The following is a 12,722-nucleotide window of genomic DNA, read 5'->3' as shown; positions in this document are numbered from 1 at the left end:
CCACATTAACCTGACATGCTGTGATATAACTGGAATACTGTTCAAAGTGGCATTAAATCCAACTCACTCACTCTTCTCAGAACCGATTAAAGAGATGAGTCTGAAACTACACTACAATATGCTGCAATAGGGATCCGATATATCTTTAGATTAGGCTTAAAAAACTAAAAGAATTGGTTCTTGGACAATGGCTTTTGAAAATATAGTGCGGGCGGTGTGTTTTGGGGGGGTGAATAGGGTGGGTGGGGGAGTGGGATCAATAACCAAATAAACAGTTGTGTACAATCCACCTGGGAAACGGCCTTCCTACATAAATCGAATACAATGTTTGACTGCCGTTGTACTTCAAGTGTGTGCATAATACAAGCATACAATGAGCTTTGATTTTTTTTCACAACCCGAAGACGTTATTGTGAACACCAGAAGAAGCATGTAAACAACTCCGTAATGAAGTACGCACGTTAGTTCTATCTGACTATACAAGTGTTTATTGTGTATCTAGACTTACTTTTGTAGTCCATCATGTTATTTTTATCCAATCTTTCAATTTTGTTTACATTAGTTTCGGCGAAATCGTGTATATACTGATCGGCAAATGACATCAGATGATCAACTTACTATGAACAAGCTCGCCTTGAAACTAACAGTAATCATTAGAGATACAAAGTCTTCGGTCTTCCTGTAACTATATTGAAATGTCTTTTCAGTTATGATGTTGGCCATAGCAATCATCTGTTCACACATTCTCCCCTATCTATGGGTGATTTTTGTTTAAAAAACACTTAATGTCCAATTTCATTAAAATCAGATCTTAGTTCTCGCTATCTTGATTAGCGGCAATGAGAACTTAGATCTGATTTTAATGAGATTGGACATGTGTGAACAGATGATTGCTTATTTTACGAGAAAAATACACATGTAAGCTTAGTCTCAGCGGATAAAACATTGTCCAGCACACAGAACACAAATACCATTGAATTTGTAAATCATCCTGTCTTGTGCTGTTTTATCGTAAATTTCATGTTTACATTGATGAAACATGCAAACGGCAAAATGAGCACACAAAATTCCTATTACCCCCACGACCATACCACCAGATTGCAGGAAGGCAGTGAGCATGTAAAGGGGAGTAACTTCATGCTATATTGGATCACATTGTTTAAAAGCATTTCACTGCCGGGGTCATGTGTTAGAGACGAGGAATATTTAAGCATTTTTATTTTGTTTTGAAAATGGAAATAAAAACGAAATGTACAGCGGACTTTAAGATGATGGAGGCGGTGCCTGAGAACCAAGACTACTATTTCTTTTAAGCCTTAAGAATAAATCTTTTCTTCTGATGACATAACTGAAGCTGTTGAAAGCCACTCACTCCACCTAAATATTTTAAGAAATCCATGCTGATGATATTATCTTTACATGTTGTAAATCAGTGAAATACGTACGACACATAGTTATTCATGCATGTTATTTTCCAATACTAGTAGTCTTTCTATTGATTTTGATGTTTCGTCTTCAGTTTTCATAGAGTCAAGTTTTTATGATGAAGTATTTATCGGAGATATTCCCTTTATCACAAAGTAATCAAAATATACGGTTGATCACAACCCAGGCCTTGACTATGGATGATTAAAGTGACATCCCCCCAAATTGAAAATACATTATATACTGATATGTGTTATGCTTTCTGTGGAAATGTAGCCATCATTGAAAAAAATGATTGCTTTGATACAAACCCTGCCCACTTTGTTTGGGTGAGTGAGTGAGTGAGTTCGGTTTTACGCCGCTTTTAGCAATATTCCAGCAATATCACGGCGGGGGACACCAGAAATGGGTTTCACACATTGTACCCATGTCGGGAATTGAACCCGGGTCTTCGGCGTGACGAGCTAACACTTTAACCACTAGGCTACCTGACTTTGTTTGGGGGTGAGTGCATGTGTGAGGCAGGGCAGAGTTGATGGCTTGTTGTGGCAGTGGGTAGCCTGTCACCCCTAGGGTTAGTTCCACTGAATGAAGCCTCCTCAGAGTGCCCTTGTGGTCTAGTGGATAGAGCATCTGCCCAGATAGCGGTGGTTCTATCCCTAGTCATGTCATACCAAAAGATGGGAAAAGATGGTACTTGTTGTTACCCTGCCTGATGCTTGGCATTAAGGGCATAAAACAAGAACTGGCTGGCTCGGGAGTCTGTATACTGTGTCTGAGTGGGGAATCCATGTTAAAACTGCAGCATGGTATCTCAGTGGGAAAGCATTATGAAACCGGGATAAGTCAAAACTAGTACAAGCAGATAGACACATGCACACCAAAACAATCATGCATGTATGCATGCAAGTCACTATATAAGTGCAATAATCTTGAACGCGACATAAAACCTGAATTCACCTGACCTCACGTCATTGAATATCTCCACATGACTCCACAGTCCAGTGTCTGACAAAGCCTTGCCTTGGTGGGATCAACCAGAGAAATGATTAATCAAAGAAATAAAAAAATACGAGGGTTTTAATGCCTTAGTCACCATTCATGCATACCTTGAAACAAATTTGATTTTTATTGTTGATGAAGCAAAATATCTATCCTTGTTTTATGAGTGCTTTTTACATATATATTTACACATATGTTTATCACAATAAACTGCACTACCTTGTCAATTCACTGTTTTGTTTTGTTTTCTTTCGAGTGAGTGAGTTTGGTTTTACGCTGGTTTTAGCAATATTCCAGCAAAATCATGGTGGGGGACACCAGAAATGGGCTTCACACATTGTACCCATGTCGGGAATCGAACCCTGGTCTTCGGTGTAACAGTGAACGCTTTAACCACTGGGCTACCAGACCAGCCCCTTTCTTTCAAGTAGTCTGATAGCCAGAAAAGTAAATTCAGACCTCATGGTGTCAGGTCTCTGGTTTATCAGGAGTAGTGCTGTGGGCAAAGGCGCCTTGTTACAATCAGTCTGCAAACTTGTTTTATCATCCGGTACTGGCTGCCACAGGAGAGATAACATGCGTTGGATCAAGGATATATCTCCTGGGGTGAAAAGGCATCTTAATGCTTTGCAGACCATTGTTAAGTCCTTGGTTACAATGATGTCGCTGATAGTACAGCCATCACGTGTAGGTTCATAGGCGAATCTCATAATATAAAAAAAAAACAGTGTAAGAGTAGACCCTTGAAGACCCGGGGTAGAATAGGTCTTCAGCAACCCATGCTTGCCGTAAATGGCGACTATGCGTATCGTAAGAGGCGACTAACGGGATCGGGTGGTCAGGCCCGCTGACTTGGTTGATGCATGTCATCGTATCTCAATTACATAGATCGATGGTCGTGATATAAATCACTGGATTATTTGGTACAGACTTGATTGTTCACAGATAACCGTCATATAGCTGGAATATTGCAGAGTGCGGCGTTAAACAAGACACAGTGTATGAGTCGAGAACAAAAAAAGTCGCAACTCTTGGGCACAGAAAAACGTCTGCAGCGTTCGTAAAATCAACAATTCAAGCACTTGAATGCTCTGCAAGTCGAAGGACAAAAAGTTTCTCGGCATTCAAACCGAAGGCCAAAATTACCCAAGTGTGCAGACACATATTACACACCAACAAGTTATATTGCAATAAGGATAATTTGATATACGGTATGTACTGAACTGAAACGTGTGTAGATCTTTTCGGAACTTCTCGGATCGTGGACACGAGTGGTCTACAATGCCACAGTTCTACAGAGTTATATCCCTTAGTCATATCAGGATCCGCTGGTCATGATTTGGACTCCTGGATCCTTGTCCAGTGGTAACATCTACCATCTGCACCAATAGGCGTTCCTCCCTCGTAATCTGAGACCCCGTAATATAACTGAACTACTTTTGAAAGCGGCATTAAACAAAACCCAGCCTCATTATCAAATCAAGCGTCCGTCCATCCACAGACAAACAATGTATAACAGTTACAGGCCAACGGGCCATAATACATTAAATGTTGCATGATAAATCACCAATGCTTTCTTATACCAAATTATGAAGGACAAGATTATCACGTGTTTACATTAGCTGGGTGAATTGTTTTAGAGATGGATATTCAGTGTAAGATGGCGAGAGATACTTTCTTTTTATAGTGGCATCAACGTATCACCCCATTAAAGACTATTTCCTATTTTTACCATTTCGGCTGGAATACTTTTAACCTTTACTCGCTCCTAAAGTTGAAGTGTGTGTGTGTGGAGGGGGGGGGGGGGGGGGGGGGGTCGCTATCATAATGTGGTAAAGTGAGAACTATGCTCTGCGGCCTGTGTCAGGTTGTTTTTCAACTTTACGTTGTAATGAAACGTGTGAAACTAACACATGCACACCTACATTGTTATTAACTGCGGGACCCGTGAAGATCCGGTGAAGAATAGGTCTTCAGCAACCCATGCTTGCCGTAAAAGGCGACTGTGCTTGTCGAAAGAGTCGACTAACGGGATCGGGTGGTCAGGCTCGCTGACTTGGTTGATGCATGTCATCGTATTCGAGTTACGTGGATCGATGCGCATGCTGTCAATCACTGGATTGTCTGGTCCAGACTCGATTATTTACATATCGCCGTCGTTTAGCTGGATTATTGCTGAGTGCGGCGTTAAACAACAAACAAACAAATATTAACTGCGGTAACGTATCTCTGCCCTGCTGTCTTCAAACGATTGTAGCGACAAGTCAGTATCAAACTCGTTTATTGTGAACAGCACAACTGCATTATTATTCGCCATACAATTTAAAAAACAGACAAACAACACAGGGTTTTGATGACTTGAATCGAGGATTGCCAGTTGACCCAAGCTAAGTGACATTGATAGAGTTCCGTGAATACATCATAAGCGATGTTTAGGGAAACCAGGTAATTATTACCATAGACATGCCTGTTTATCAGAGTTTATCAACTTATCATGAGTTCAGATTTGGTATTGGTATAAATAATTTTGCTTTGTTGTTTTATGACCGTGCACCTCCTGTGGGCGACCTGGCACGCCTGCGTGACCTCATTGCGTAGTTCCCCAAATCCAGCTGCACAGGTTTGAGGTTGCATATTAGACATAAATCTTGTGTCTTCAAGTCTTTGTAATTGGAAGAATATGAAGCCATAAAATCTTTAACGATAACAGCTTCTTTATTGTTTGTAGCTGTGTTAAAGGGCACTTTTTTGTTTTTCCCCTTCATCAGAAATTGTTACCAATAAGTTTCATTTCCTGTTGTGTCTTCAATTAAGCCATATTGAACCGTATCAAATCTACAGTACGTCATTTCGAAACAAAGTGGGTCCATCTTCCCGAAGTAAGCATGTATGACATTACCCTGAGCGATGAAACACAAACGGTGTCAAATACAACTCAAATGTATTCAAGAATTTTCATAATGATTTCCATGCATTCGAAACACGTCATTAACGGCACAAGCACCAAGGCGTCCTTACTTATTTTTGTGTTTCTCATCTCCAAGGTTTTCAAAGAGGGGCGGGAAAAGAAGACGTCTTTTGAATAATCTTCAGACGTCATGTCTGTCCTACTAGGTAACCTTATGTTTTATTGGATCTGGGTTTAAAATCAAATATGTAATCATCTGTAACTTGAATTAAAAATCCTCAAAACAGGGCTAACTAAAGTCCCTTGCACCTAATTGTCTGCACTCTACGTTAAGAGACATATTTACGTTTGGAATATGATACAACACCACTAAAATAGGTTGTTTTATATTTAAATAACCAAACAAGATGTGAAGAACATGATGCCAGTCATTCAGCCTTTTGTGGTCTTAATGTATGATGGGGTCAGTAGCGGTACAAGAGTTGATGAGGCACACAAAGACTTATTCAGTAAGAAAGTTAGAGCAATTGATTCCATTCTTCCTACATCGGCTGCTTTGTACCAACACGTTGAAGGAGTCGCATTTCAAGCTGGCCACTGATAGGGACGACGTCTGGAGGAGGATACAGACCTTCCCACACCAATGAGAGAGGATGGGTAATATCAGTAGCAGATGGCTGTGAGCCTTTGTGGATTACACTACCACAAGCTTCTAAGTCATGGCAAGATCTTCTGAGATGTAGGTGTAAGTCTGAGAGAGGGTGCAGAGCAAGGTGTGACTGTGTCGCGCCACATTTAGTCAGTACACATTTAAATACAAAGTTTGTTCTTTAAATATTCTGTTATTACCATATGAGTATGCAATATTGGTATAGTTAATAAGCTTTAATGATGTATGTCTTGAAGACATGACGATGAAGAAAGAAATGGATACTAGTTTTTTTCACACTTACGATTACCTAAATCAAAACAAATAGTATACTAAAATATCGTTATTTACTTTACAGATGTTGTGTGGGTGACTACATTCCAAAATGTTCACTTTTCATAATAAAATTAGGTTGTTGGTCATGTTCCTAAGTGATATGCTTGAACTTCCTCCATGGCGGCCATATTGGATTTTTAGGGGTGGCTCCCATATCTGAAAATATTTGGAAAATGTCATTACCTACAACTGTGACAAGTTTCAAGCTTTTATAACAAAGTGCACAATTTTTCCCGAAATGGCTTCCCACTGCCACTTATAAATGACATAAACAATATATGCATGAGATGCGATGGCAGCGTCTGAATATTTTCGAAGGAAAGATCATTTGACAATAGACATCAAGCCAAGGAACACTTCCAAGCCACCAATTTCAGCGATGAGATGATGTAAGCTAAATTCAGAGAAGCTCTCGTAAAATGTTCGCAATTTCCTCGCTTTTCTCTGAACCACGTTTGTATTTGAAACCAATCTTATTAAAATCAAATCGGCCGCTCGGATACGATGCCCTCTGCGTGACCATATTTCGCATTAATAACATTAAGATGGGATCCTGCACTGTACGAATCCATAAAGCCGTGTGTACAAAATTCTATTTCCACTTTTCGACAAAGCGTCTCGGAACGAGCCATTCGTCACCACTCGCCCCTTTCCTTAACCTGTCATTCGTGACCAACTCGTGTTATTCCGGGACGGAAAGTGGCGAGTGGTGACGAATGCCAGGGAACCAGGCTGGAAGACTTTGTCCCGGAATAACACGAGTTCGTCACGAATGGGACCGAGCATCTACGGACTGACCCGTGAAGATCCGGGTCAGAATAGGCCTTCAGCAACCCATGCCTGCGGTAAGAGGAGACAAGGCTTGTTGTAAGAGGTGCCTAACGGGATCGAGTGGTCAGGCTCTGTGGCTTGGCTGATGCATGTCATTGTTTCCCAATTACGTAGATCGATGCTCATGATGTCAATCACTGGATTGTCTAGTCCAGACTCGATTATTTACAGACAGCTGGAATATTGCTGAGTGCGGCGTTAAACAACAAACAAACAAATCACTTACCGATCGGGTCCAAGCGTTTGTTCTTCGAACTAGGGCTTTGGGGTAGCCTAGAGGTTAAATCATGTGCTCGCCACGCCGAAGACCTGGGTTCGATTCCCCACATGAGTACAATGTGTGAAGCCCATTTCTGGTGTCCCCCGCTATGACATTGCTGGAATATTGCTAAAAGTGGCGTGACGCCACGCTCACTAACTCATTATTCTTGTTTGCTGCTTCTGAACAACAAACAACAGGCACAGAACTGAATCATACTGAATCGTCCCAGTAATATCAGTCACTGACCGGTTTATTAACCACTCAAAGCTCATGATAAATCGTAGCTCCGCACAGTGTATATAGCTCCTGTCATTGACGAAAATTCGTATACTCTAACCCTGCCATGAGTTTTTGTTAATGGTGGCCTTTCAGTTATTGTTTCCGCATCACAATAACATGGCTGTGGTTTTCTACAAACAGTTTTCGAACAGGACCCAAGGTTTTATTTGAGCCCGATGAATGCATGGATGAAGTTATGGCTAGCCCGGTCCGTTTGATCTTTTCACCTCTTCCGTGGTTTAGTAGTAGAGCGTCTGCCCGGGGCTGAAGATCCGTGATTCGATACCCTGGCCGCGTCATACCAAAAGACGTTAAATTTGATTTGATTTGGTTGTTTTTTAACACCGCATTCATCAACATTCCAGCTATATGACGGCGGTCTGTTAATAATCGAGTCTTGACTAGACAATCCAATTATTGACATCATGAGCATCGATCCACGCAATTAAGGTACGATGGCATGCATCAACCAAGTCAGTGAGTGAGTGAGTGAGTTTGATTTTACGCCGCTTTTAGCAATAGTCCAGCAATATCACGGCGGGGGACACCAGAAATGGGCTTCACACGTTGTACCCATGTCAGGAATCGAACCTGGGTCTTCGGCGTGACGAGCGAACGCTTTAACCACTAGGCTACCCGACCGCCCCAAGTCAGTGAGTGACCACCCGATCCCGTTAGTCGCCCCTTACGACAAGCATAGTCGCCTTTTAGGGCAAGCATGGGTTGCTGAAGACCTATTCTACCCCGGATCTTCACGGGTCCAAAAGACGTTAAAAGATGGTACTTCTTGTTATCCTGGATCTCGGCATTAGCGGGATTAAACAAGGACTGATCGGCTCGGAGTCAGTATACTGTGTATGAGTGGGGTACCCATACTTGCTATCTCATTTGGCGAGCACCATAAAATCAGCATTAGACCGGACTTGTACCCATCACCTTGCATTTCTCTTACTTGCCAGGAACTGGGAGCCTTTTCTGCTTGTCGAGCCTCGTTATCTGGAATGAACACTTCAACTTTCAGTCGTCTTGTCGCCGCCGTTTTAATTAGCCCGGGTAATCATCACACGCCAATTAGCGTCAGCGACCCAACAAACTGAGCTCCGGACCAGGGAGGGACACTTGGGGGACCTCGTTGACAGCAAGGGGAAATCCCCTTGAATCCTCGCATTTGTTTGGATGATGCTTACTATAATCTTTCACCTTGCACATTCGTCTGCGTGTGTAAATGTGTTTGTACACTGATGTAGTTTATCACATATCATATACGTGTAAGTATTACTTTTGCAATAATGAAGTTCAGTTCATATAATCAAAACAGTAACGAACGTTATTCAGGAAAACTGCATATTAATTTATACAACAATTACTACTCCTTTCTTGTCATCCATGTTTAATGGTATAACCCTACACCTCTATTTGTCATTATTCACTTGATGCTCAGTTAATAACTCTAATACTGGTATAATTAGTGGAAAAGCCACTCAGATTACCCGACAAAAACTATGCAAAATAACTCAATAACGTTCATCCCTGCCTCTGAGGGTGTAAAGGATATAATGGCAATCAGTGGTTCGCATTTGACATTTCTGGTGTCTGGGGAAATTATTCAATATAAGATTGGGTCTGATATGTTGAATGTATGACATGTTATATGATATGCACGTGGCAGCGCAGCAAGAGCAATGGTCAGTTCAGCTGAGTTCGAAATACATCGATCAAGGATTAACCGATAAAACGTCGATTGATTAATCACTGTTATCTTGCACAATGAATATGTCAAAAATAAGTGGTTATATATGTAGGTTTACTAAAGCAGATGGAATACACCCATATCTGGGCGTGAAGTGGCTATGTAGTTATCACATGTGCTATCTCAACTGGCCAATGCGACATGACACCACCTGAGTGAAACACCTGAAACAAACTTACGTGATCAGTTGAGAGACGAACACGGGTTGTAATATCCCGAAAGGCTATATATAGTATAAAATATTAGATTGTTACAGAGACATGTGACATCGGACAAGTGTCTTTGATCAGCTTCTGATGTATGGGTTATTGTTCCTTTATGTGGATATTGACGGATACATCCTTGAACAAGGTACCCGCCTAATAGTATTCAATAACTTTCGTCGGTTGTAATTACGAAATTTGCATTTTGTGTTATGTAGATCGGTAGAAAATGTTCGTACGGCTCATTGCTATTTCCGGTTTAGTTTACGAGAAAATAAACATGGTAATTTATATTTCGTCACATAAAACAATGCCTAGCAGAACAGAAAATATAATTTATAATGTTAAACCATCATGTTTAGTGATTACTTATCTAAAACTTCACATTTTTATTGACCAAGGTTATCACGTGTTCGTTTACCTGTTCGTTGCAGGGATACTTTGTAGGTAGTCGGTTTTATTGTACATAATATGATATTGACCGATAGATTCACCCTTTCAAGTCGGGTATGCATTAATAAACAACAAAAACACATGTCATTTTGGTTGCAGCTCTTTACTGTATGTCCATTGTCATATTATAGGGGTTCTTATTCTTCTATCCTCCGATAGGTGTCGCCTCGCACAGCGCAACGAGACTAGCACCGAATACAAGTCTAACCAGTCGAAAATATAGTCTATAACAAGCAAACAAAAACTTCTTTCAAACTTGGTGTGTTGTTTCCCTATAAAACTCATCTAATTCATATTCAACTGTTTAAATATGGCTGCCGAAATTAGGCGGGACAGTGGTAGCGCTGAAGATGACCCTGGGTGTGCTCGTCTTAAACTCAAGTGAATACTGACACCAGATGAGAAGCCCAACTGAACATATCCAGAGACCTTTCGACCAACTATCAGCTGAATCGTCATTAATGTTTGATGCGAGTTGTAATCCAAGATGAGACCTGGGTCAGAGTCAAAACCTCAGGTTGTACGATGAAATGAAGTTCGTCTGTTCAAGATTCTATCACTTATATAGTCACGCAAATGCACGTGTGTGCGCGCGCGCATGCGTGTTTGTTGCTGCGTGTACAAGTCCGAACTTATGCTGATTTTAAAGTGGTAGCCCACTGAGAAACCAAGCTGCAGTTCAACAAGGAGATAATATTTTGGCACATAACACTTTCTCCGTGCCTGTTTTGTGTTATCTCCTTATTCGGAGCGCCAGGCAGGGTAACAACAAGTACCATCTCTTAACGTCTTTGGTATGAAGCGGCCACCGACCTTCAACTCTCCGGACAGAGCAAACCGTTGAAACACTTGGCAACCAAAGAAGAACGAGCTTGTGGCGTCTGTTAGCTAAGTAATGTCATCGGTTTTCTGTGACAGTAAGACGATAGTCGTGATTGACTATCTGCAACGAGGTCAGATTATCAGTGGGCAATACTATGCCACATAACTACTTCATATTCAGTGGAGAGCTATCAAGGAAAAACGTTCTGGAGGAAAGCTCCGTTCTGTTGGGCAGCTGCCTCAGGACAAGGCGTCAGTGTACACGTCACAGGTGGCAGTGGTTGCAGCTGCAGATGGTGGCTTTGTAATACTTCCCTATGTCCCTTGCCCGCCTGGTCTACCAGCACCTGACTTTCATCTCTTCTCTAAATGCAAATCAAACCTGGGTGGTAAAGTTTGTTCCCAGTAACGACGAGCTTTTTTTTGGGGGGGGGACTAAGATGAAGACTTCCAAAGGTCAGGGATAACAGGGAGCTGGAGCATATCTGGGCCAAGAATATTGAAGCCAAATGAGACCATATTTAAGAATGACAGTGATTCTGAACGAATTTCTATGAGGCCGCGAGCCTTTCTAAGCTTTCGCTGCGGTGCATGGAGCTTAGAAATGTGTACTTCTTTTACAGAATGAACTTCTCTCTGCGGTAACAAGTGATCGGATTGCTCTTCCATACTGATGGCATGTATCTTGTCAGGAAGTAGTTCCCCCGATTATGTGTCTAGGTTTGTCAGCGCCATGCCCGTGCTAGCGGAATTCACCAAAATAGTAAACGTCTGAAATTTGCATCACTTCGGGGTTTCCTCCAACATCAGGTTGACACGCCGTGTGATACAACTGTAATACTTTAAGCGGCGTTTAGCCTGACTCGCTATTATGAAGTATTTGTTGTTTGAACAACACAATATCTATCATATTATCATCTACATTTTGTTTTAAAGTTTGACATCATAATAATAAAGTTATAACAACAACAACTTGTAAGATATATACTATAAAAAAAATAGTTCCACTTTGAAGATACAGCAAACTTCGGAAACATCGATGCCGGATATTGCGAATGGTTGTGAAAAAAATTAATTTCGCAATATTCATAAACAATTTAGGCCATTTAAAACGGGCATGATGCTATAAATAGGTTTGTTATCATACAACCAACGCTTTCGGGCATAGGCAATGAAGAGGCAGCCATAACGGTCATGACACAGCTATATGGCAAGATATGGGAAGTGTATTACAGCCGAAAACAATATCCAGCTTCTGAAAGGTCTTTTTCTGGTCCATATTTGGACCAAAATAACAGCACTGGTAGACAGAAGTTCGGATATAGATTATCTAAACCTGTGGCCGAAACAGTTCTCGATGAAAACTCATTTTCTAATGTTGTACATTCCTGTAAATCTAAAGCTTTCAATTTGGTTATTCATGGCCCACCTCACTCAAAACAACCCAAGACAAAGTGCTCGTGTGTGAGTGAGCGGGGGACAATATTCCAGCAAAATCCAGGCGGGGGACACCAGAACGTGGCTTCAGCTGACGTGTTTTACGGCGTTAATTTGTCGTAAGAAGACTTAGTTAACCAACAACACGTCAGCTGATCCAGAGTAGCATTTACTTCTCAAAGCACATTGTAGGAACAGAGTTACTTCCCTTGTTACCGTACATAACATATGCACTCTTATCATAAATACGCCACAATTGTAACCATTTGTGAAATCGAACCTTAGTCTTCGTCGTGACGGGTGAACGCTTTAACCACAAGGCTCCCACACCGCCCTGTCCGTATGTAGCATTCATTAAATATAAT

The sequence above is a fragment of the Haliotis cracherodii genome, unplaced genomic scaffold, assembly GCF_022045235.1.
Source record: "Haliotis cracherodii isolate W230 unplaced genomic scaffold, xgHalCrac1.p SCAF_2, whole genome shotgun sequence".
NCBI classification, from domain to species: Eukaryota; Metazoa; Mollusca; class Gastropoda; order Lepetellida; family Haliotidae; genus Haliotis; species Haliotis cracherodii.
Note: the sequence above shows the minus strand (reverse complement) of the source record.